The sequence below is a fragment of the Struthio camelus genome, chromosome 1, assembly GCF_040807025.1.
Source record: "Struthio camelus isolate bStrCam1 chromosome 1, bStrCam1.hap1, whole genome shotgun sequence".
In the NCBI taxonomy this organism is placed as follows: domain Eukaryota; kingdom Metazoa; phylum Chordata; class Aves; order Struthioniformes; family Struthionidae; genus Struthio; species Struthio camelus.
Genome location: NC_090942.1, coordinates 81,545,457 through 81,569,991, shown reverse-complemented (window position 1 = coordinate 81,569,991; position 24,535 = coordinate 81,545,457). Strand labels below are relative to the sequence as shown.

Sequence of the window (24,535 nt, the reverse complement as noted above, 5' to 3'; positions counted from 1 at the left end):
GAAAAAGCAGAACTGAGAGGGAGCAGAGCTTGCAGGCAGCACCTTTGAATTGTCAGCCTCAAAGTCAGCTAGGATTTTCAATAACCAATTTTATTGAACTAGGCCTACACATTCATAAATAAATAAGTAAATAAATGACAACTGCTCTGAAGTGTGACATGGATGTGTGTGCTAAGGATGGAGCATGGCAACAAGATCCGTCAGGACCAGATCTAGCACATGCCGTGAATTTCAGAAGGGGGAAAGCAATTATTAGGAAACAGAGTCCTCAGCCATGCAAGACAGCCTATTCCTACTGAGGTCAATAACTGCTTCCTCTCACTTAGTCCTCTTTTCCCTCTACTCCTCCACCCATAAATCCAGTGGAAGGCCAAATATTGAATAAGGCACTGTTTGAATCATGTTTCATTCGGAACTTGCACTGTACCCTGTATAGGAGCAAGACTAAAATCTTCATGTGAACAAGAGCTAGAGGATCAAACTCACAGACATCAGCTAGCACATCCCATTTCCAGGTTTCAGAAACAGAAGCCTCAAGTCTTACATATAGGAGTATCTCGCTGAATGTGCGATTTCTAACAAAAAGACCAAAACTCGCAGAGACCAGCTTTTGAAATAATACAGAAGCACTACTGGCAAGAAGGAGAGGTTATTTATTTCAGATCATTTTCTGGAGTTATTTACTTTTTGGCAACAGACAAATATTCAGGTCTAGCAACATGTTTTAAAGACTATTGCCTCCCCTCAGTGATGCCACAGCATGCTCCATTGGCTGCATCAGAGTGCCACACTCATCTGAAAAGGGGCACTATGTGGGAAAATGACAAATACATTTGAAACAAATAATTATTCTTGCAAATTGGCAACTGCGTGCATTAATATTAGAGGGAGGAAAAAAAGGGGTAACAAAACTGAAGTGCTTCAAATGGCTCAGCAGAGAGTGCTGGCAGCTCCTTCCTCTATCCCAGCTTCCCGGCTCCTTCTTCCCAAACAACCAGTTTCTGGCCACAGCGAAGTTCAGGAATGTCCTGTAAAAGTTCTGAAAGCCCCAAAACAGGACAACAGCTTCTCTTCACTGATTCCTGCACAGACCTTCCTGCCCCAATACTTTTATTACAAGCAGGATAGCTTGTACTAAAAACTAAAGCAAACTCCTATTGCAATTGGCATAAATTGTTGTGCTTGGAAGAGATAAGAACTGAAAGATCCTGTGGCTTAGAAGTCTTACACATATGTCTGCGCATTGATGGCTTGAGTATGCTGATAGAGAAACACAAAGAAGTTTCTACTGCTGCTACTCAGGCAATATTTACACCAAAAGATACCTGTTAAGAAATGACTTGTCCTCTCAAAACCTACAGATAAATGCTGGCTTGTGCTAAAAAGGGGAGGGAACTCCAGAAACACCAACTTCCATGGAAACAGCCCTCTTTTCTGCTCTTTAAGCACCTCTGCCCAAGATATGCTGCCTGCCACCCTACAGTGACTGTCCAGCCTGACATGTTTGGATCCGCAAGGAAATGACGGTTTTGCTGTGCCAGCCACTCCTCTCCAACATCCATTCTGGGTGGATCCACTCCCGGACCTGCAAGGTCATTTTTACTTACATATATATATATATATATATATATATATATATTTAAAACAACATTTGCAGCTCTGTTTAGGAGAAAGGGGAAAACAGGGATGGAGGTCTTCTTCCCCATTGCCTTTGTCCTGCAGCAGAATCACACTGAAGCGTCAGCACTCACATTACAATACCTCATTATCAGGCAACTGGAAGCTTATAGCTTAGAGGACAAATGTCAGCCATTGACAATCCAAATGTGAGCCCTCAGTGAACTGTATTATCCCCACCTTCAGGACAAAATTGGCATCTGAATCCGACTTCTCAAAGGCATAGCTGAGCTTGGGGGAAGGGCAGTTTCGGTGTCTGTATGTCCAGCCCCAGGGTGCAGGAGGAAACTGCAAGCCTGCACTGATTGCAGAAACTAGCCTTACAGGCTGGTTCATTTACAGGTTTGGTGGCTAAACACAGTGACCTGTCTTTGCAGTGGCTTTCTGTGCTTAGGAAATGCATTGCTCTCTTCTGTGCACTTTGCAAGGGGCATCCTTGCCTGAAAATCCCTATTGTGGCATTAGGATTTCATCTGCAGCAACAGCAGCTGTGTGAATTTTATTAGCAAAGGCTTTCAGGCTTTAATAGTTTCCACTGAGAGAAGAAAAAAAAAAAGGCAAAAGAAAACAACAAGGCTGTGAAGTGGTTTGCTGTGCTCATGTTCTGCACACCATATGCACACACACTGGCAGGCAGCATGGCAGGCGGGACTTTACTCATGACGTGAGTTGTGGTCAGTAGAGGAAGCAAAAAAAGGAACTTGGGGTTTCTATTAATCGAATGGGGGGTATTAGCTTACAGGAATCTAGGATGTATTGCTGCAGATTTACATACAAGGCAGAGATGTGTGCTTCAGAGATATGTAGCAGATCACCAAGAACACGCAGTCCTGGAAACTGAAAGCAGCTTCCAAGAAATGTCAAAACTCCAAACTGCTATTGCTCAGCATTTTCTAGGCAAGTAAGGAAGAACTGCACTTGCTTTCTTGCCCCTCTGGGATGTTCCAGGTGTGAGATATGGTTCCCTTGAGAGAAAAGATAAAATCAAAGATAAAACCAACCAGTCGTGAGCTAACATTACAAACCAACAGAGCCATGTTTCCACACGCAGCAGGGATCATGCTGTCCAACCCCTTGGATGAGGTGTCTCCTGATCCCCTCTACTCATCTGACCCTTGAAGGCCACAAGAAGGTGAAAGGAAGAGAATAAATCCAACTTGGCTGCTCAGCTGCTGATTTAAGGAAAACCTGTACAAACCCTTAATCTCCTCCCAGAGAATTAGACTTTTCTTTAGATGCTAAGAAAAAGGTCCAGGGGGTTTTCCTATCTCTAATTATTTTATCATAAGTATCTCCTCTTTTTCTTCCCGTTGGGGGTTAACAATTATCTCAGAAATAGCTGGGAGAAACTAGCATGTTCAGAGATGTTCTCTGAACTCTGTGTTCAGAGATTGATTTATTTGTTTGGAACAGCCAGGGATCCTTACAGCCAGAATTCTCCTCTTTGGAAATCCCCCCAAATTTTCCTGAATTTTGTTAGGAAAAAAAAATAGCAGAGCTTTTTCCAAGAATTAGTGCCACTTTCTGTAAGATCCTCATGCTTTCTGAGTAATTTAGCACTTCCTGCTCCATAAGAAGAAAAAGGCAGTCGCTCATTCTTATAGCAATTCTATGGTCCAGTCCAAAATACAGTTGCTTTCTTAGCGATGACAGGGAGCTTGCAGTTTTCCTTCCTTTTTTACTTAGTGAGAGATCATTTAATGCAATTGTTCACCTTGAAAAGGAGTCCAACTTGAAGAATACAAGCTGTCAGGCAAAGCTAATCCTGAAGCTGATCAAAATGATGCCAAAATGGGGGTCAATATCAGCTACAGATATTTATTATTCATATTGCATTTATTATTCATATTCATTATTCATTTATTAATCATTTTGCAATCCATGACTCAGTTTGGGGATCTCACCACTTCTCAGGCTTACCACTGCAAAGACACAACATGAAAATGGTGTTTTTTCCTCTCTGATGAGTTTACAACCTTTATCTCTAGGGGATCTTAAAATGATCATGAAGGGCCACAGATGGCCAATGAGGCAATGATCCCATACCAATTAGGTTTGGCACTGATTAAGGGCTAGGGCTGAGAAAAAACAACAGAGAAGCCCAACAAGCTATTTTCATGATTTCAGCCTCAGACTGGCAAGGGAACCAGCTCATCTCACACCACTTCCACAAGAACCTCAGGCACCAAGCCATCTCGGGCACTTCCACCTCAAACCCTAAACTCAGTCCCTTACCTACTAGGTTTTGAGCTGGGGTAAGGTGGAAGGGAGCCAGTTCAAAAGAGGAAACCCTTATTCCTCCATCTCTAACATTTCAGGCCAAACAGATCCAAGGCTCCAGCTTTGCTTTTGTCTCTAATTATATGTGAAACCAAAGCCCAGGAAACCAGAGTTATTTCAGGAGAACTTAACAACAGCTTCCCCAAGCACCCTACACAACTAGAGTAGTCCACTACCTCTTTCTATGAGCGCCTGTTAAGGAAAATGGTTAGCTCATACAGTTGTCATGTATAAAGTACTAAAACCCCATTCCCTATAGATGGAGAAGGACATTGTACATCTAGAACAACGACTTCCTCAACTGCTTTACTGTCATCTTTCCTTTGCTGCAAATGATTATCTTACAGCATATGTCACCAAAGTACAGGTGTTTTCTCCCAACGTGTTGGCCAAACTCCAATGATTACATTCCCTCTACCTAAATTCCCCTCTACAGGTTCAGCCAAACACAATCATTAGTCTCCTTCGCCAAAGTGTTCTCCTGTGCAGTGTAAAGCAGCTGCCACACTTCACACCAGAAGCAGCTGCATTTAAGTGGCAGAGAAATCGACTTGTGTTACAGGAGGGAGAGAGTCTGTAAAGCAGGATCAGATCCCTCAAAGTAAGAAGCAGTTTTGAAGTGCAAGACATTGAGCTTTACACCCTTCACCTTGTGCTCCATCCCCACCAAAGGTACCAGAGTGGTTCAGTAAGCACTGAACCCCTTCAGGATGTAGTGCTGAAGGAGTACCATCCAGGTTAGGGCCAGGGCAAGAGCCAGGACCAGGAAGCATAGGGATAGGGCCAGGATGGAGAATTGGCAAGGGCAGAACCCTCCACTGATGGGGATAGAGATTTTTAGGTTTGAGCTTGAGTGGGTGGGAAGAGGAGTCATGCACAGACTGGGAGCTTGGGTACCAGGAGAGACAGCAGCAGCTGCAGGGAGCCCAGCTTGCTGAAGGTGATTTTTTAATAGCCCATTCAGGAAGCAGCTATGATTTCAACAGACAGTTCTGCAAAACAGCACTGAAGTGCTTCTAGCACAGCCCTCGCCCTAACAGCATCTGAGCTGGCCCCGAAGACTCCCCTGACCCTGTTCTGCATTTAAAATGAATTCTAAGAAGCATTATAATCTGGACAAAGCGGAACAGAATTAGATTTAGGAGAGAGCAACTAAGGTGACTGCCCAGGGCCCTGTGCTGGAGGGGAGCCCCACTAATCCACACCAGACAGTGGCAAAAGTCAGCCCCTCTGAGGGGAGCAGGAGAGAAGTGACCAAGCCCTGCCTTTGCCCTGTGCCCCCAGAGTTTAACACCGGCTGTGCTGCAAGAAAAATGGGGCTAGGTCAACATACGGGTGGGAGGCGAGGGACAAAGACCCCACGCAGCATAACAGTGAGGTGACTTCAACCTTTACAGGCTTGCTGCAAGCAGGGGGTGAAGAGAAGTCAAGTTTTGTGTAAAAAGACAGTAAATTTCCTGTTCGAATCTGTACGTCATGTTTCCCAGAAGCAAAGCTGCTATTTTCAAAGCTGTTCAGACTGATGTACGGGACAGCGCCTCCGTGACTAGAATCTGGTGCTGAATGGCTGGTTGCTACATTTGCAGGCATCACAGACAACTTCAGCCTAACTTTGGTATGAATGACACTGAATAAGCAAAATTGGTTTTCAAAACCTCTTAGGGCCATAGCGCGGTGATGTGCTCCAGGGCACATCCCACCAACCCTTCTGGAGCAAAAAAAAAAAGACACCAAAGAGTGGGAGAGGAGCACCACCACCACCTACTTAACTAACATTGGTGATGTGCTCTACCAAACAGCTGTCCTCTAGAGGCACAGAAGATGCCCAGACGCAAAACTAGCTCTGGGATCATGCCCCAGAACTCATGAGAGACAAGACATATTGAGAACTATGAGCAAAAGTGAAGACATGCTGGTTTCAGTTCTAGCCACAAGAACTGGGTGAACCTGAACCTGACCCAAATTACATGAAGATATTTGTATTACAATGAAAACACTCCGCTGCAACAGGGGCTGGTGTTCCGCCTTCTCCTCCCCACCCCCTCCACAGGCTTTCTGGAAAAATATTTCTATAGCATACGGCTTTACTCAACCTACCGCTTCCTCATTTGTCCCCTGCTACTTCTCCATGCAAGGCTGTACCAGCTCAGCCCTAGCCCAGCCCCAAAAAGAAAGGAAGGACTCTAGAGCAGTACTTTCACCCTTGCAGCAAGTGTATGGGGAGCATACCCTAAGGACAAAACTGCTTCTCTTCCCACTTAGGAGGTAATGTAAACTGCCAGGGAGGAAAGCATGAACTTCCCACAGGGAAAGGACACCCCGTGTGCACTCAAGCTGGGCAGAGCAGCTGGTAAAGGCAGGAGCCACCTCCCAGCTTCCTCTCTCCCTCCCTCCAATCTCTTCCTGCATTCTCCCCTTTTTCCCAGAAAACCCTCCTGGGTTAGGTTTCCCAGATCTGGCCTCCTGGGTTGTCTTGACATGCAGTTATTTCTGTATACCCACTTCCTTCAAGGACTTGTCACCAGGACCTTTTGGGAAAAAAAAAAAAAAAAGTGATGTTTCTCCTGTCACCCCCCACAGAGGATAAGGAATTACTCTGAAATACACTCCACTACTTGTGTTTTCAGTAGTAGATTAAATAAAGCTGTCCTGCAAATCTTATCTCAGTGAAGGTACATTCATTGTGAAACTTCAATTTCAAGAGAAAGGTTTCTTCGTTAAGAGGGAAATGAAGTGGAAGCTGAAATGAAGTGTCCTCTAACAGGTGTCTACAGCCCTTACAATGTTTCTTGCTGTAGATTATGCAAGAGATGGCTGAAAGGATGTTGAAAGTGTGCACTACAGAGAGGAAGGGCACTCCCAATGCTGGACTTTGAGCTGGTGCAATCAGCAGAGCTCATTTCAGTTACTGGCGCCTGGCTGATCTATCCCACAGCACAGATGGTCTTTACTGTTGTGCACTACTCCTGGCATGGTGGGGACAGAAACCCCAAGCATTGTGTCAATAATCACGCCGTCTCAACAATACTGTTGGGACGACCACTCTTTAACTCATTTTTCCCAGAAAATGGCAAGTGTTTTTCCCACAGGGTTTGTCACTAGACCTCAAGGGAAAAAACACCCACTGCCTCCGCCAAGACAAGCATGTGGGTAGGGTCTTCTAAAGAACGATAGGGTCTCACGGGCACAGCAGAAGAAGAAAAGCATGATATAACAAGGGCAGACTTTCTTTGTTTTTCTGCTTCCTGGTATCACAGTGGTGGAGTTATTAAATCAGACCAGACCAAATCATGTCTCTCAGGTGTCTGCTTATATCTCCCTTTCTGTCATACCCTACTGTAGGCAGATGCCCCTTGCTTGTAAGAAAGAAGAAAGAATAGGCCATATGTCAAATCGAGCTAGGACAGGTGAGACCCAAATCCCTGTCCTGCAACACATTTCTTCCACAACCTTAAAAATAATCTACAGGAAATATGCCTTGGGCCATCAGAGCAGATCCCATGCTTCTTTGGCAGGTGTCTGCCTTTGCTTTCCCCAGCATAGAGCTGTGAGGTATCATTGGAGCTCGTACCAAAAAACAGTATATGGAGATAGCTTAAATTCCACCCCCTCAAAGCTGCCCTTGACTTCTACGTGATCCTCAACTCAGGCTTCACAGTCCAAGCATGCTGTGAATGCCATACACCGAGCCATACACCAAGTGCACGTATGTACCTTCAACCCCATCCTCCCTGCCTCGTCTTCTACAGTCACTCTTCATTTGCAGCGCTTGACCAAGACAAGGAAAGAGACTGTCCTCCCTGGTGGTTTACATCCTCTGCAGTTCTGCCTTCTTTATTAGTATTACCACCTGCCCAGGGCATGCCATGCTCCTCTTCCATATGCAGAAATGGTTTTGGTGCCTGATGTTTTTAGGGAAGAGAAGAGATAAAACTAAGACCTAGTCCTGAGAACAGATAGCATTTTGAACAGTTCAAGAGTAACTTCTGGAGGAGTGGCTGCTGAGCCTGGGAGCTGCCCGGGAGAGCAGGCCCACAGGCTGCTCTTGGAAGGAGGCAGCAGCCTAGCTTTGGTCATGGTTCCCAACCAGGACTGGCAGCTGTCCACATGGAGGGAAGGCGATGGGTCTTCTCTCAGGACCAGGCAGTATTGCAGGCCCCTAGCTCCTGACCACTTGGGACAACAGGCTATGTTTTGTGGTACTACCACATTATAAATAAACACCTCAAAGGACTGTCACAAGGATGATCACACTCAGGAGAGTGAGGTGTGATTCAAAAATCACAGCAAATGAAGGAAGCCGTGCAAATGCCTGAAGACACCAGAAAAGGTCTGATCTCTCCATCACTACTGATGTGTCCCTCACTAGGATGGGCTAACCCTGAGAGAACCATTGACTGCTACCATCAGTTGTTCTTAAATATGCTCTCTGTTGGTGAGTAGCAGTAGTGCTGCTCAACATTGACTCTTGTAAAAAGAGTCACAGCCCAGCCCAGACTGTGGGAGAGAGGCGGGAAGAAGGGAGCATGGGAGCCTGTCAGCACTGATGACCAGATGGGGAAGAGAGCAGACATAAATTAGGAAACTAGAGCAACTCTTTCTGTGTTGTTGTGTTTCTGCTTGTGTGAAGAGGAGGAAACGTAAAGCCTGTCTTGCAGATCAACTTGTCCCTGATTGCAGGAGATCCTGCAGAGTCCCCCTTGCCCTCCTCTCCTCCTCAGAGCCCTTGTGCTGCCTGTGCAGATGCAGTGACTGGCCACCTGTGGGGCCTTTGCCGAATATAGCTCCATTTACTTGGGAAAAAGTAGATTGACATTTTCAGTAAAGCTGCCAAGACTTCCCTGTGCCAACAGTGATAACGAATCACAGTGGCTTTGTTCTCTTACCATTTATATACATGGCAAAACTTCCTATCATGGCAAAGCCACCAGTTTCACAGGCTTCTCTGACCAATATTCTTACAGTGTTTGGTCCTTTCTTTGGCTCTTCTTTCAGTGAAATGATAATACAGGGTAGATTTCTTACAGGGCTTGGTGAAGGCTGTTGGACATACGGTCTTGGTAAAGGTTTTGAAAAATAACTTCCTGTGAGTCAGAGCCACATGATTTTGCCTAGTCTCCCATCCCCACCCTGGTGTCATCCTCCAGCCTTGTATGCCACAGTGTCAGAGCGAGTTACCTCTCGAGCCACAAGAAATGTCTTAAAGAAACTACAGCAGTGGTGACAGCGGCTATTTCCTAGCTCAGGAAGCACAAACTCATGGACATTTTTCTTGGTAAACAGCTGCTTCCTCACTTGCGCTGAAGAAAGTCCTTCCAAAGCTTTTCTTTTTAACTTCTGTAGCAAAACAAAATGAAAAACAGAGACAAATGTGCGAGGCTGCCTTTGATTTTCTGCAGTGGCAGCAACTGACCAAAAAAAAAAAAAAGGAAGAAAAGAAAGTCTTGGACTATACTGCAAGGCCAGGGCAGAGAAGAACACTGCAGGTGGTATACGCCAGGATGACATAAGGGGAGTGATACATTTGATCTGTGGCCAAGAATCCTGTGTAGTGTGGAGCAATGTAGCATGTATATATAGAAGGGTGTGTATTTTTGTACATAAAATGTGCTGTTCAGAATACATACACCCCAGCTGACAAATACAGATGGTTAGTTGTACACTCTGCCTGTGTATCTCAGTTAGGTGGAGTGGAGAACTCTGCCTAACAGAGGTCACCCAACACTTTCCATTAGAAGAATGTGTTTCAGTGTGCTTTCAACTTTGCCAAATTTCAACTGTTTGTGCTGGATTTTTTCCATACACACCGTCTGCCCCAGGCTAAGTGGTTTTTGGGAAGGTTTCAGCAAAATGGTTCAGTTGCTTCTCGGCACAAGGCTAAGGGAAAAACATTTTTTGCCCCTGTTGCACAATACACAGACAAAAAGAGCTGTTTGGGGGATTCTGACATGGTTCCATACACAGAAAAAAAGGAATGCGGCATTTATGCTGTCAGAGTTGGGCTTCTTGCTGCCTCTATGGTTTTGCTCAAATCAGACCTCTTCTAAGCTTTCTAGAAACTTCAGTCCATACAGGCTCAGGAAAGACTTTTCAGGATTTGAAAATTCCACCTGTATGCTTCATCCTTGGACCGAAATCATGACGTAAAGGAGGCAGAAGTCTCATTTGAATGAGATAATGGGGGAAACGATGGACAACCTATGAGACAACTGTCCTCCCAAGCTCTGAGCTCTGCAAAAGCGTCTCACTTACAAAATGTAATCACTGCAAATCAGCCTTTGCCAGGGCAGCAATGTCTCCAAGCCCACTCACTTCCTATCATTACAGTTAGCTTTTGCTTTTGTATAGAAAAGCATAATACAGCATATCATCCATAAATGGTGGGCAACCACTGCTACAAAAACAGAAGAAAGAAAAGTGATCAGTCAGCCTCACCTCGATTCCTGGAAAGGTGATGGAACAGTTCATCCTGGATGCCATCTCTAAGCATGTGGAGGACAAGAAGGTGATCAGGAGCAGTCAGCATGCATTTACCAAGGGGGGATCATGCTTGAGCAGTCTGAGAGCCTTCTCGGATGGAATGACTGGCTGGGTAGAGGAGGGCAGAGCAGTGGACGTTGTCTCCCTGGACTTCAGCAAGGCTTTGGACACTGTCTCCCATCACATCCTCACAGCCAAGCTCAGGAAGCGTGGTTTAGATGAGTGGACAGTGAGGTGGATTGAGAACTGGCTGAATGGCAGAGCTCAGAGGGTTGTGATCAGTGGCACAAAAGTTTAGTTGGAGGCCTGTAGCTAGCGGTGTCCCCCAGGGGTCAGTCCTGGGTCCAGTCTTGTTCAATGTATTCATCAGTGACCTAGAGGAAGGGACAGAGTGCCTCCTCAGCAAGTTTGCTGATGACACTAAACTGGGAGGAGTGGCTGACACACCAGAGGGCTGTGCTGCCATTTAGAGGGGCCTGGACAGGCTGGAGAGCTGGGCGGAGAGGAACCTCCTGAAGTTCAACAAAGGCAAGAGCAGGGTCCTGCACCTGGGGAGGAAGAACCCCCTGCGCCAGGACAGGCTGGGGGCTGACCTGCTGGAAAGCAGCTCTGCGGAGAAGGACCTGGGAGTCCTGGTGGACAACAAGTTAAGCAAGAGCCAGCAGTGTGCCCTTGTGGTCAAGAAGGCCAATCGTATCCTGGGGTGCATGAGGAAGAGTTGCCAGCAGGTGGAGGGAGGTGATCCTGCCCCTCTACTCAGCCCTGGGGAGGCCTCTCCTGGAGCACTGTGTCCAGTTCTGGGCTCCCCAGTACAAGAGAGACATGGCACTACTGGAGAGAGTCCAGTGGAGGGCTACAAAGATGATGAGGGGACTGGAGCATCTCTCCTCTGAAGAAAGGCTGCAAGAGCTGGGCCTGTTTAGCCTGGAGAAGAGGAGACTGAGAGGCGATCTGATCAATGTGTACAAGTATCTGAAGGGAGGGTGTCAAGAGGATGGGGCCAGACTCTTCTCAGTGGTGTCCAGCAATAGGACGAAAGGCAGCGGGCACAAACTGAAACACAGGAAGGTCCGTCTGAACATGAGGAAAAGCTTATTTTCTGTGAGGGTGAGAGAGCACTGGAACAGGTTGACCAGAGAGGTAGTGGAGTCTCCTTCCCTGGAGATATTCAAAAACCATCTGGACACTATCCTGGGCAGTGTGCTCTAGGTGACCCTGCTGGAGCAGGGGGGTTGAACTAGATGATCTCTGGAGGTCCCTTCCAGCCTTGACCATTCTGTGATTCTGTGTGAAGTGAATAGTCCTTAAGTCAAAGAGTATGTGTCCCTTTGGAATGAGAAATGATTTCTTGAGTCCCACCTCTAGTGATAACAAAACTTACCAGTGAGTAGGTTTCCTATCAGAGATCGCTTCACAGAGAAGACCGCCCACAGAAAACTGCCACATGATGCTTCTCTGGCTGCCATCTGGGCTGTGAAAGTTGCAGATGAACCAGCCTGGGGCTCAGACATGTTCTTCACATAACACAGTTGACAAACGAAGAAGTGATTAAGTTCTGGAGGGGTTGCTTTTATTTTGTTTGGGTTTTTTGTTAATTTAGGAACATTAACTGTTTAGCCAAAAAATCATAAGCAGAAAGTAAAGGTTGCAAAGTCAAGCCTGCAGCAGTTAAGAATTTCTGAATGAAAATTATCTTGTGCTTGACTTTCTTTCCCACGCGTTCTTTAAAATGCATTTCTATGTGATATGATCAGGTATCAACATCATAAAATAATACTTACACTCGCTCTGGATATTGATTGCCAGCAAACAGAAATTAAGGCCAAACTGCACTGATAAGCCCCTATTCAAATAAGTATGCCTACTAATTCAATGGGACTACCCATGTGAGTAAACACTTTGTTTCGCAGTTCAGCCCAAAGTACCTATATTTTAGTAAGTAAGTAGATAGGAAGAATAATTAGTATAAAGAGCTGAGACAGGTGCAAAATCCCATTACCTTGACAAAGAAATAGCTAATTTACACAAAAACATTGCGGTAAGAGCAGGAAATATCACATCAACTGATATAAATCAATCACTATCTCATACCCTGGCCCTAATCCCATTCAAAATTAGAAAAATGCTCAAGTCGGAATCTACAAGGAGAATGGAGGAGGTGAAGGATAATGAGATGGTTTTATGAGAAAAAGTAGGTTGGCGGGGAAACGTATTACAAATCTGAGATGAAGCTGGAATATCTTCTGATAGGACATACGCTCATTCTTCTAAAGAATTAATAAACTTGTCAGTGCCTATCAGAATCCATTAAGAACTAGAAATACAGCTGATAAGCACTTGCTGGAAACCATGCAAAAAAAACTTGATGTGAGCATCTTAAACGCTAGCCTTCTATTGATTATTTGAAAACTTGTTTTTGCATAATCCTCCAAAAGTTCTCCCTGTCCAGCGTGACTGGAAAAATATGAGCCAAGCTCTCTACTTTAATAATCCATTAGTTGGTAAAGAAAGGAGGAAAACGTGGTATTGATTATGTAATTTATGTGTTATGATATACCTGTGGACTGACATGTTTGGTGGTGACCTTACTCTTGAAATGATGGATCATATAGTATAAATCTGCCTTTAGGAGTAGTGGACATTTTATAGAGAAAATCTTTCTATTAACATGCCACAGCCTATGACTGCTGAACATATTTTGTGGTCAAACCTAGAAAGAGAAGAATTGAGAGGACTTCTGCAATTTTTTATCTAAAACAACAGGCCCAATTCCATCAGTGACACTTCTGCAGATGTTCCAAGCAGAGAAAATTTGATCATTTTATGTTAACTTAAATTAAAGTAAGTGAGCATCTGGGTTCCCTCCTGGAAGAAAAGATTTCCATGTCTGTTGCTGTGAAAGGAGCAGAATGAAGAAGGTTGTGTATTTCATATATCTGAGTGAGACACCGTTTTTCTCCCACAGAAAAATACCTCAGTTTTTCCTTTCAAGTTAACCGTTCCTCTACCCTTGGCATTGCTGTTATCTACTCTTTCCTGCCATTTGGGAACATCTGGGTAAGTGTTGCCAGAGTGCTGCATTAATAACATCAGAATTACAAATCTACACATGGGTCCAATCCTCTGCAAAATTTCAGGCCAGTTTCCTGAAGAAATGAGGCTTATGCAATCATACAGCCAGTGGGTGGGTCTGTGTTTCTCTGGTTATCTATCCTTTCCCTTCCCCTCCCAAGAGTTTTTAAACTGCTAGGGAAATTTCCATCAAATCTGACAGAGGGGCAGTTGTCTCAATGCTAGGATGTACCCTCACACTTCATAGAAGTAGGTGGCAAATTAGAGGAAAAAAACTGTAACAATGCCCCCCCCCAGTGAGGGGAAGGTTAAAATAGTAAGTAACTAACTAGCCCTTTATTAGCCATCAGAGACTCTACACAGCAGAGGCCCAGCAGGCTTATTTTCACCAATGGTAAAATAACTTGCTCAGTGAGAATTTTTTATTTTTATTTCATTCTACAGGAACCTGCAGTGAATGTTTTGATGGACACAGAGACAGATTAAGAAAAAAATTTTAGAAACTGTGTGCTCCTTCTGCAATGGTTGCATAGTTATCTAAGAAACAACAGTCTTTTTACTCTTCATTCCATCCTTGCCTTGACTAATTTTGTTCTTTAATTATGACTCCTGGCAACCTTCAGTACAAATGAGGATTTTCTTCCTTAAGGTAATGTATGTTCTTGGCTCCGAGGAGGGAGGCTTGTCTGTCAAAACATTAGCTGCCTCTTTTATATGTTAAGTATTAATTCTATTTATCTTCGAATTATTTTCAAATACTGGAGGCATTCTTTCCTGTATTGGAATGCAACAAGTGCTTAATTTCAGAGTTTTATGTTATTCTTGCTCAGGTATGAAGCCAAAAATGAGTAATTAAATTCTCATTTAAACCCCATTTCCTTAAATACACCTATTCTCTTACCACACACAGCCTCTCTTCTAGCCCCATGCTCTTTCATGGAAGGTAGGACCTTGCAGCCCATGGGGACAGGTACTGCCCACAACTTCATTTCAGATGGCCTGTAACCACATTATTATTATTCCACCGTTTACTGGGTAACACTAAGACATGTGTTAATGTGTGGCAGACCAAAGGTGCTCAAAAGACTTATTTGTCCCGCAGCAAGGCAAGAATTGCTTGTCCCTGAAGTAAAGGCTTGCCACCACCTTATGCAAAGGTTTTTGTCTCCTGCTAAATGTACCCAGGGATCGTCTTTACTCATGCTTGTATCTGGAGCCAGCACAGGTCTATGCTTCCAGCAGAAAGAAAACGAAGGGTTAAATCTGGAGTGATCTGAGGAAAACAGAGAGACAAAGGTGGTTTGTGTGCTCTGTGCATTCAGGGCCAAATTCAGTATTAGCATCCTGGCAGTGAACTTTCATGCTGACCTGCATGTTAGACCTCCAATGTCTTCGACAGCTATTAGCATTATTATTCTCTTTCACCGAGGGCTTCTCTGTGAGAGCCAAAGAAAGGGAACCGCAACATCCCATGCTGACAAAGACACCCCTTCTCTCGAAACCGAAGGAAATCACCACCTGATTTCGTTCTGCCAAAGGGAGAGGGTAACGTCATCACAACCAGGCTACTCTAAACCCCAGCCAAGACAGCAGAAGATGCAATTTTAACGCTTTGAGCAAAACTGGACCCCAACTGCTAAAAATGCATATAAGGCACTGTAAATGCAGGCAAAGCTTGAGCAAGAGACACAAAAATAGACTCCTGTATCCATAGCAACACACGTACACAAGAACCAGTGCATTCTAGCATGCCACTTTTTCAAGGCTCCAACAAAACTCTCCCTCAAACAAAGGATGGATGCTTGAAGAGCAAAATGCACTTCAGAAATACTTTCCTAAGCTCTTTGGAGGGGAAAACCTCCACCAAGAGGAACACACTTCCAGCCTTGTGCCATCTTCCAGAGCTGCCCTGCAGTACAATTGAACAAGGAGAGCAGCACCACGTTCTTGAATCCATGTTTTCCGTCGCGAGGAGGAGCATGACTCACAGTCCCCACCATGACCCAGTGACTTGTGGTATCCAAAGCAAACACAGTTAGTGAGGCTTTTCAACAAACAATCAACAATTTCCTGCTAGCTGCAACAATCCACCCCATGAAACTCAACAGTTTACTTTAGGATTTTTTTCTCACTTTGTCCCTTGCCTTTGCCTTCCCCCATTCATACTCAAAGAGCACAGTCATGAGCAAAGCTTGCCATGCATAACCTCATGTTCCCACCCAATCTTAGCCTGGGAGAGTCTGCAGAGGCCTTAATGTCTTTCTTGGTTTTCCCCATGTGTCCCAAGACTTGTTGGATAAAACTGCTAGCAGGATTCAAAAGGAAACTAAATCCTGGTCTCGTTTAGAAAATGGTTTTGATTTTAACAATCAATTTAGAAAATGGTTTTGATTCAGTGAGGGGCAACACCACCCTTAGATGTGGGTGGGGACAACAGCTTTGCACCGAGACCACCGTGAGTGATACAGGAGCTTTTGCTCCCTGCTGTGCTTAAAGCCAGAGCTCCTGTACCTCCATGAAGGTGGCCATACCCACCTTCCCAGCCACCCTCTTCTGTCCTGTAGCTGGACAGGCTCCAGTCGCCCTTGTCCTGAGTGACTAGGGAAGCCGTGATGAGAAGGAAGAGAAAGGGAGAGCCTAGTGACAGACCTCGAGGCCACGACAACAGGGACAAGAGCCAGCGGAGTCCAGCACCCTCCGGCAACGCATGCAGAAGGGAATAGCACATCACCTTTGTCATCCTTGTGAGAAGACTTCAGGCTTTTTCCTCATCCCCACTGGCAGGCCCACATGTCCAGTGGGTCCACTCTACACAGAGATTCCAGATTTCTGGTATCAACCAAGAATTTGTGTATGATTTTGCAAGATAATTGCAATGCTTGTTTGATCTTTGCTGATATGAGTTTCAAGAGAAGCGGCAGGCTTTGCAGTATCTGCCTTAAGGAGTGGGTATGAAACTGCTTCATTCTGGCCATCAAATAGCAATCATATGTTAATGACTTTCAGTTTATTCCCTATGGTACCAGGTTGAGATTTGTGAAAGCAGGAAAACTTGCTAATATGTTTTCAGATTAAATGGGCCTTTTCTTCTCTTAATGTATGTGTCTAAAAATAACAGAAATTACACAGTCATGTCAAGAGATTAAATTACCCTAAAGTTTGCAGAGAGATTACAGCTGTCTCAAAACAATATGCATACACTTTATTCAGAAACGGTGTGCTTAGTCAAGACAGATTTGAGTGGTCATGAAGACAGCTTTGTTTCTCTGTTAGTCTAGGACTTGTGAAATGCTTCATAAAAACAAAGCAGCGTGAGCCACCTAACATTTATGAACAAGTCTCTTCTAGCAATGGACCTGTACAGGTTAAAACCAAAAGTCAGCAGAACCACCAAGCAGGTTCCAGATTCAATTTTTGCAAAGAGCTATTGAACATAGCAAAGATAGCTACATCCTTATCTAAACCTGCCTGAAACTTTCTGTTATAACGTTCTATTTTCAGCAAATTTATGCTCCTATCAAACTAAATGATGGGGTGACACTTTCCATGCCTCAGTGTCTGAATTCTCATTCTTTAGCCACCTAGTAGCCTCCACAGTGCCTGAAGCAGGTACCTAGACTCTCACTGTATTTCGTAATGGGAATTACATACCTACAATGGCAGCTGCAAAGCCAGAATACAGAGGGGGAACCTGCCTGACTTGGGCAAAAGAGAAATCACAAGGAGACAGGCATGCCTGTCACTCTGCCTGCCTCAGCACTTACACCTGTAGAAAGATATCTCCTTGTACGCAAAGTAAACAGCCCTGAATACTCTTTCGGAGAAGGAGGCAGTCCCAGTGCCAGCACTGGCATCACTGCACATTTCTCCAACAGCTCAGTGTGGTTAGAGCATGCCTACCTGGTTGAGTACCTCCAGTGAATGACCCAATGGGTTACATATAGAAGGATCTCCAGGGAGCGAGTCAAACAAGCTGAAAACTTCTGGGCCTGCCTTCACATCTCAGCACCATCACCATCACATTCATAGGCACTGATGAACTTGAAGCATCTACAGGTATAGGTGACAGAAAACCCAGAGTGGTAAGGACAGATATTTGGGAATTAAGTCCCTAACATGGCAAGCTAGGCGCCGGCTCACATTCTCTAGTAGATTTACCTGCAGTGGCAGTCCCACCTCCACCAGCCTGCCCACCCCCACAAGCCTGAGGCAGACACTCAGGTGCAGAGGGGACATATGCGGATCCTCAGGAGTGACAGCCCTGAATATTAGCACAAACCTCCAGCAAGAGTGCTCTAGGATTCAGAGTTCAATTCCAGGCTGAGTGAAAAAGCGTAGAGAAAATAAGGACATATAATTAAAAAGAATAAAAAGACATACTGGATGAGTTCAAAAAGACTAGGAATGAAAAGTGGAAGAGGACTAGCACACAGACTTCTAAGCATTTTCAGGACTTGATGTTTCTCTGGAATGACTCAATCCTGCCTAATTAGCTCAAACACAGACAAAACCTATGCCACATGCTATCCCATCCTACTCTGGAGACAGATTGGCCTGGACTTGAAACTTTTCCTTTGCCTGAGCTCCAAATCAAGACAGAGAGGTAACAAAGAGACTCAGGGGTTGCTGCCAGGCAAGGCAGCAAGGTCTACCCTTCACAAGGACACTAGACCCAGAGCAGTTAACACAGAACTGCTCTGTTATGCTTCCACTTCTTCCCCACTTGCTGCCTGTTTGCAGTGGAGAGTGGCTGGCGGAGCAGCTGAATCTCCATCGTGCAAGCTTGCTGCCAGCAGAGTCCCCCCTGTGAAGGGAATTTGCTGCTGCCCATCTGCAGCCAAAATCTCACCCTGTCCGTTGATATCCATTTGCCCAGAAAAGTTCACTTCAAAGGCAACAGCTGCTTTTCAAAGAGGCAACAAATTGCAGTGAAGTGGAGAACTGGTGGCTCCTCTGCTCTTGGCCAGAGCTCCTGCAAGACTTTGGAGGGGCCCTGGCCCAGATTCCAGGTATAAGGATCCCAAATTTGGGGAACAGTGGGAGCAGATTGTCTGAATTTGTCTTAAAGAAAAAATCCTTCACCCTTTCTTTGGCAAAGCCCATTTGTCATTTTTAATCCATTCCGATGTAGATTAAAGATGGAGTGTTATCTACATCTGCTGAGATCGCACAGAAAACACCAATGGCATCTGTCAGCTCTGACCATCCCTGTAAAATTACAGGCATCCAGCCTCTAGTGGGGTTTTAATGCAAAAATGAAAACTGATGAAAACTGTTTTTTTTTTTTTTTTGGGGGGGGGGGGGGGAGGCGTTGCCCATCACCTGGCCCAAGAAAAGCCATAGTTTTTTGTGGCTGGTGTAAAGCATAAAACTATGTTCAGATTCTTTAGCGTAATCCAGGCGTCCTCAATTCCTTTTGGTCTTTAAAAATTGCCACCCTGATTTCCCATAATCTATTACTGAAAGGCTATATATGTCAATAAAAGGAATTATTTATCTCCAGATGGAATTTCTGACAGGACACTCTGAAAGTCTGGAAAAACACCATCCTGTGTGTTCTTTTACATGACTGAAAGAGTGTTTGTCACATATGAGAAAACTTTACATTTATCAGACTTCAAAAACAAAGCAAAACAAAAAAAATCTAATTAAATGTCATATGGTTTTCATAACTTCTCTGGCCTGGTTTTGTTCACTGTCAAAAAGAAATATTTGCATTTTATCTAGAGCTTTAAATTCATATAGTCCCACCCTCTCTCTCCCTATACTTTCCTACTCTTTCCTACAGCACACCTAAAGCAGAAACTGCATTCCCTCACAGTTACTTAGCACTCACGTTCTGCAGATAAGTGTACTGACGAAGATCCTCATCTTTACAGATACCCTCAGATTCAGTTCAGAGTTCTTAGATCAGTCTCTGAATGGACCAAGGGGAACAGAGGACACTTTTGTTTTATAATGTTTTCCCAGTGAACATCACAGCATCCTCAGCAGTGAGATTTTAAGACGAAAGGCCTGACGGCCAAAAAATTTCTGGAAGATCACAATTTTTCATCTCATTGGACAAAATACTAATTTGCATGGTAGTTCTACCCTCCCTAATTTCTCCAAAATTACAAAACCTTGGTTCACCAAAGTTTTCTCTCTTAAAAAAGGCACAAAGAATCCACAGAAACAGGAATTCAGTGCACTAAATTGTTCAGAACATGAAGAGAAAACCTGAAGAGAAAGCATTAACCACTCTTACTCAAAGTAAGTATTGGCAACACTTGTTCAGGTTTCTTGCAAAACCCATTCGGGACATCCAGGAAAAATTTCACTCAGAAATATGTGAATCCAGCTGCTCAGTTAAAAGCAAGCTGTTGTGATAGCAGTATCCCATCTTTACTCTGAAATAGAGCAGTGCTGCCTTCTGTGTGTCTGTTTTGTCACCAGTGTACCATGTCCTCCGTAATTTTGAAGTGATAGGGAGCTCACTTATAAATTACCACGACGTTGCAGCTTCACCTTGAAAAGCATTTCTCCAAACAGCAGCTCTCTGCAGCATGTTTACTATCTCCCCCATGCTTTCTCTGCCACGTATGTTCCATTTACTAGAAAAATATTTCTCTTTTTCTAGTCTAGCAAGGTTTGTTATACCACCCACCTCACCACAGCATCTGAGCAGTTGCATTAAACAACACGCCTAACATCTGTCACATGTGGTTTCTTCTCTCTCTCTCATCCTCTTGCCCAGAGGAGGACTGTGTGTTCAGTGGCTTGTTTCATTTTGGCAAGGGGGTTTTATATTTTTAAGGTGCTTCTGGATGTTTGTTAGAGAAATCATCACCAGGAAGCATACCTTACATTTATATATTGACAAACACACATTACAGCAGAAAGTCTGTGATTCTCCTTGGGAGAATTTCTTCCATTTGGTCTTGAACCAGCGCTTGAGAAACCATCTGTCTCCTGGACACACAAGCTTACAAGGTCACCTGGATCTGTCAAGCATGGATTTTGCATATGACCCTCACAGCAGAATTCAGATTTTTTTAGAGAGGAGATGTTCAAGCCACTGAGCACCTGGAACATAAAGCCATGAGCTTGACACAACGCTCCTAACTCCAAGCCCCCGAGATGTGAAACACAGGGCAGGTTTCTCTCCTGTTCAATATTTGTCAGAAGTAACAGTGATTACTTAAATCCCATTAAACCACCTATACAACCTAGTGAACTTGCAAAGCCATCTGTGACATCCTTGCTGGTTATGAATGAGGGATACCCAAGCTGTTCCACTGCTGTCCAAGAAAGGAACCAGAGATTTTCTTTCTTATGGGTGCTGATGGGGAGCAGGTTAGCTAAGTAAAACACTATCTGTATGGTTGCTTTTAGACCAGAATCAAACATTAAGGTGAGAGTGACAGGTAAGATATGATAGGGTGGCACCGAGAGCTATTTCTAAATAACAGGGCAGCGCAAATACAAGTTAGAAGGGGCTGTACATAGCACCAGCAGGGAATGACGTGCAGGAAGCACTAGAAACTGAGGAACCGATTTAAAGTTAGAGTTTAAATGAGCATGACAGAGGGCAGAAGGCTTCACTTGCTCCTGTGAGGATGGCTGGGCTAGCTTCCACTTCCTCGGATTTGAAATGATTGAGTCTGCCAAGTGTGTCTTCCCACTACAACCTCAAAGACCTGGACAGAGAGAAGGAAGAAAGGAAAAAAAAAGAATAAAACGTAGACTCTTATACTTAGCATTTGAGACATTCAGCTCAGAACACGAGTCCCGTGTTCCGGCCCTTGCCCAAAAGATTTCTGGAGAAAAAACAATGAGTCATTTGGACAATGGAGTAGCTCCCCAAGGACAGGAGGACCCACGCAAGCCAAGATTCCAGTGCCCAGGACACTCTCCAGGGAGAAAACAAACTTTGGTCTCCCTAGGCAGAAGAGGCATTTGATGTCCTCCATGCTCTAACCATTCAGTGACTAGCAAAAAGGGAGAAGAAGGGGAAGGTGGGAGGAAAAGACATAAAAGGTGGCTATGAAGCAACTTCTTCCAGTGTGTTTTGAAAGAAAGCAACTGCTTTTGCTACAAAGGTCTAGTGGGGAAAGTACATTGAAAGCACCTACTACACTGAGCTGGCCAGAAAAGACAGGCAGGGAAGGGCTGTCGCATGAGGCAACAGCTAGAGCTTGTACCTTCCAGTAGGTCCATGAGCTCAGGAGCCACTAAAAGGCAGGGTACCACGCTGTGGTGGCCTTTTCTCCCCCATTATGATCCTACACTATGCACAGACCACAGGCCAACTGCTGGAGGCAGTGACAGCACGGCCTTGCCGTGGGACAGGAGCAATCACAGGAGTTTCTTGCTCAAGGCTAGGATTTCACAGGGATGGCAATGACGAATGCAGGGCCTACAGCTCCAAAAGTCACTGTTGCACCTTTCTCTGTCTTTGCAACTGTGGTTAGTTACCTACAAACAAATAAATACATGTGACGCAATAGTTCTCTCTATAATATCTCCATGATAGAGATTCCCTGGCGGACCACTTGGAAATCAGGATCCATAGATTTCCCATGGTAGTAAGAGCTTTCAGCTCAGCTTCCTTCAGGCCATCAGCATCTAACATCCATTTCCCTAAGCAGCTCTCAGGTGGTTGGTGGTGCAGATTTTGCTGGGCAGAGATGTGAGATGAAGGCTAGAAGGCAGGGCCTTAGGCTGCAGGGTCAGAGATTGCCCAGCAACTTCTAGCAAGCCTCATCACTGCAGGAAGGACATCAGTTGTGCAGCACGAGGCTTTAGTTTTTGCCTCACTGCAAAGATCAAGGAAGACGCTACCAGCTCTCAGGCTGCAGTTTCATAATGGCAGTGCCAGCTTGCTTGCTCCCACCCACAGTGGTGTGCTGGTAGAGGTGTTGGTGCCATTGCATGATGAACCAGACCAGAGAATGGATCCAAGCGGAATAAAAAAAAAAAGGAAAAAAAAAAAGAAGAGATGGCAGGAAATTTCTGCCAGATCCATTCCCTGATCCAATTCATCATGTAACTTCACCAGCAATGCCGGGGCAGGAGTGAGTGGGCTGGCTGAAGAAGAAAGGGGATGCTTAAGCCAGCATTTAAGCGGTACAGACTCAACTGTGTAACTATTGCCTCCATTGCTTTCAACCAGATTGGCAACTCAAGATTTAAGGCCTTGCACTCTATGAACAACCACAACTCACTCAGCTCTACCTGCCTGCGAGTATCAAAACTCTTTTGCCTTACTTGTGTTCAAATAAAGATAGCTTTGCTAGAAAGAATTTATGTATTAAATCTTCTTCAGCCCAAGAAGACAAGCCTCCACTGATTATTCTCCAAATGTATGTATGGCCCAGGTAGGACCCGACGTCTGTGCAACTGGCAGTAAAGGCAAAATGCTAAACAGCTCCAAGCCAAGCCATCCTCCATACAGAATAAGAGAGCCATTCGGGAGGAGGAACAGAGAGGGAATAAAAGGCAGTTGAAATCAATGGAGTGGATGAAAACATATTGCTGCCTTGCCCTCCAGTACCAATAAGCCTCAAACACTCTCTCGTGCTTCAGTGCCCAAGGATCATCACCTCCTAAAAGAAGTAAGCCACTTGTATTGGACTCCGTCACAAATTCAGATGCTAGCAGTTGCTAGGGTCCTGGGTGTCTCCCTATATATCGTTTTTTTTTAAAAGTACAGAAAATATGAAAAGTTGCTTCTTAGCTTTCCTCAGGAGATGTCTGTGATCCAGTAGGAAATTTTCAAAGTAGCTGAAGAAAAAGCATGCGAGAAATCCCACTGCCAGCACACCCCGGCTTGCCAGCCAGGCACATGGAGGAAGCATGACAGCAGCTCTTCAAGTTTAGCCAGTAGAGGTCTCTCTTCTACTAATCCACTAATAAAAATAAATAAATATATGCCTATATTTTTGTGTATGTGTGCATGCATGTGTTTTTTTTTTCCTTCTCAACACTGGTCCCCAAATGGAATGAAATACATAAAACTGGGAGCTCGGCTGGGAACACTTTATCACTTCACTCCACAAAAAAAAAGGAAGTCTGTCATCTACTGGATTAAAATGCTAAAACACTGACTTCAAGCTTCTCATATGGCAGGAAAAATTTACAGTATGGACAGTCCTAAACCTCCGACTTCTGTCCCCAAGGAAAATGGAAAATGAGGACTGGACATAGCCCTCTGCTTGCAAAGCTTTCCCAGCCAACTAGGTAACAAGGGCATAGGGAACCCTTTCTGCACATATAAGCCCCTGATTGCAATCTGGGGAGACTCAGTCAAGACAGAAAGGCTTTATCAGGCCATGGTTATTCTCTTGGCCTACATGTAAAGATTTACTCGGTCTTTGTGGGAGGAGTGTCTGGAGCACAAGAAATGGGGAGCCTGCCCACGACTGGAATCCTTGCTTGAAGTCTCAGATGTGAGGCCAAGGATAAAACTGGAATGAAACTAATGTTCCTGCCGGCTGGCTCCTCCAAACAGCTGCAGGCGCATTAGGAGGGCCAGGTATAAAAGCCTAAACTGGCACAGCCTGTCTTGTGGAGAAGGAACGCTAAACCACAAGGTGTGTTGCACCGCTCTTCCAGAAGGGAAGAGCCAGCAGGTGCCAAGCTGCTGAGACCTACAGGGGCACCCGACTGTGGGGGCAGCCCGTCATGAATTCACGCTCATGTCAACAGGATTTTAGCTGGGCCTTCTGCAGTGGTACCAGTACCACTCGTGACCCACAAAAGATCCTGCAGCACCTGTGGCAGGAAACACACTGCTTGTGCTGCTCGCTTGTGCAGAACCCGTGAACAAGCAAGATTTATGGAGGTCAGGAGGAGCACGCAGCCAGGCCCAGCCAGGGAGCGGCGGAGTCCAGAGAAGTTACTCTGCAGCCCAGGTGACAGCAGGGCGCAGCAGAGCAGCAGGGCATGAGCAGGAGGCAGAGCTGTCCCATCTCAGCAGCAATGCATATGGCAACTGCACTCCAGTGGTGCACAGCTGCAGCCCAAAAAGCTAAAACAAAAAAAA

The 24,535-nt window shown here is 44.9% G+C and overlaps 2 long non-coding RNA genes across 2 annotated transcripts in view; both read right to left on the bottom strand.

The window, feature by feature from the left end:
• LOC138068063 (uncharacterized) overlaps nt 1-24,535 on the bottom strand; it is a 122,664-nt gene that overhangs the window by 45,166 nt on the left and 52,963 nt on the right. The gene's annotated exons all lie outside the window — the stretch shown is intronic.
• LOC138068060 (uncharacterized) lies at nt 140-11,808 on the bottom strand. The gene is made up of 3 exons (XR_011142639.1): nt 10,393-11,808; nt 9,136-9,294; nt 140-6,485 (listed from the first exon to the last, which is right to left on the bottom strand). It is a non-coding gene; the product is annotated as an uncharacterized lncRNA (long non-coding RNA).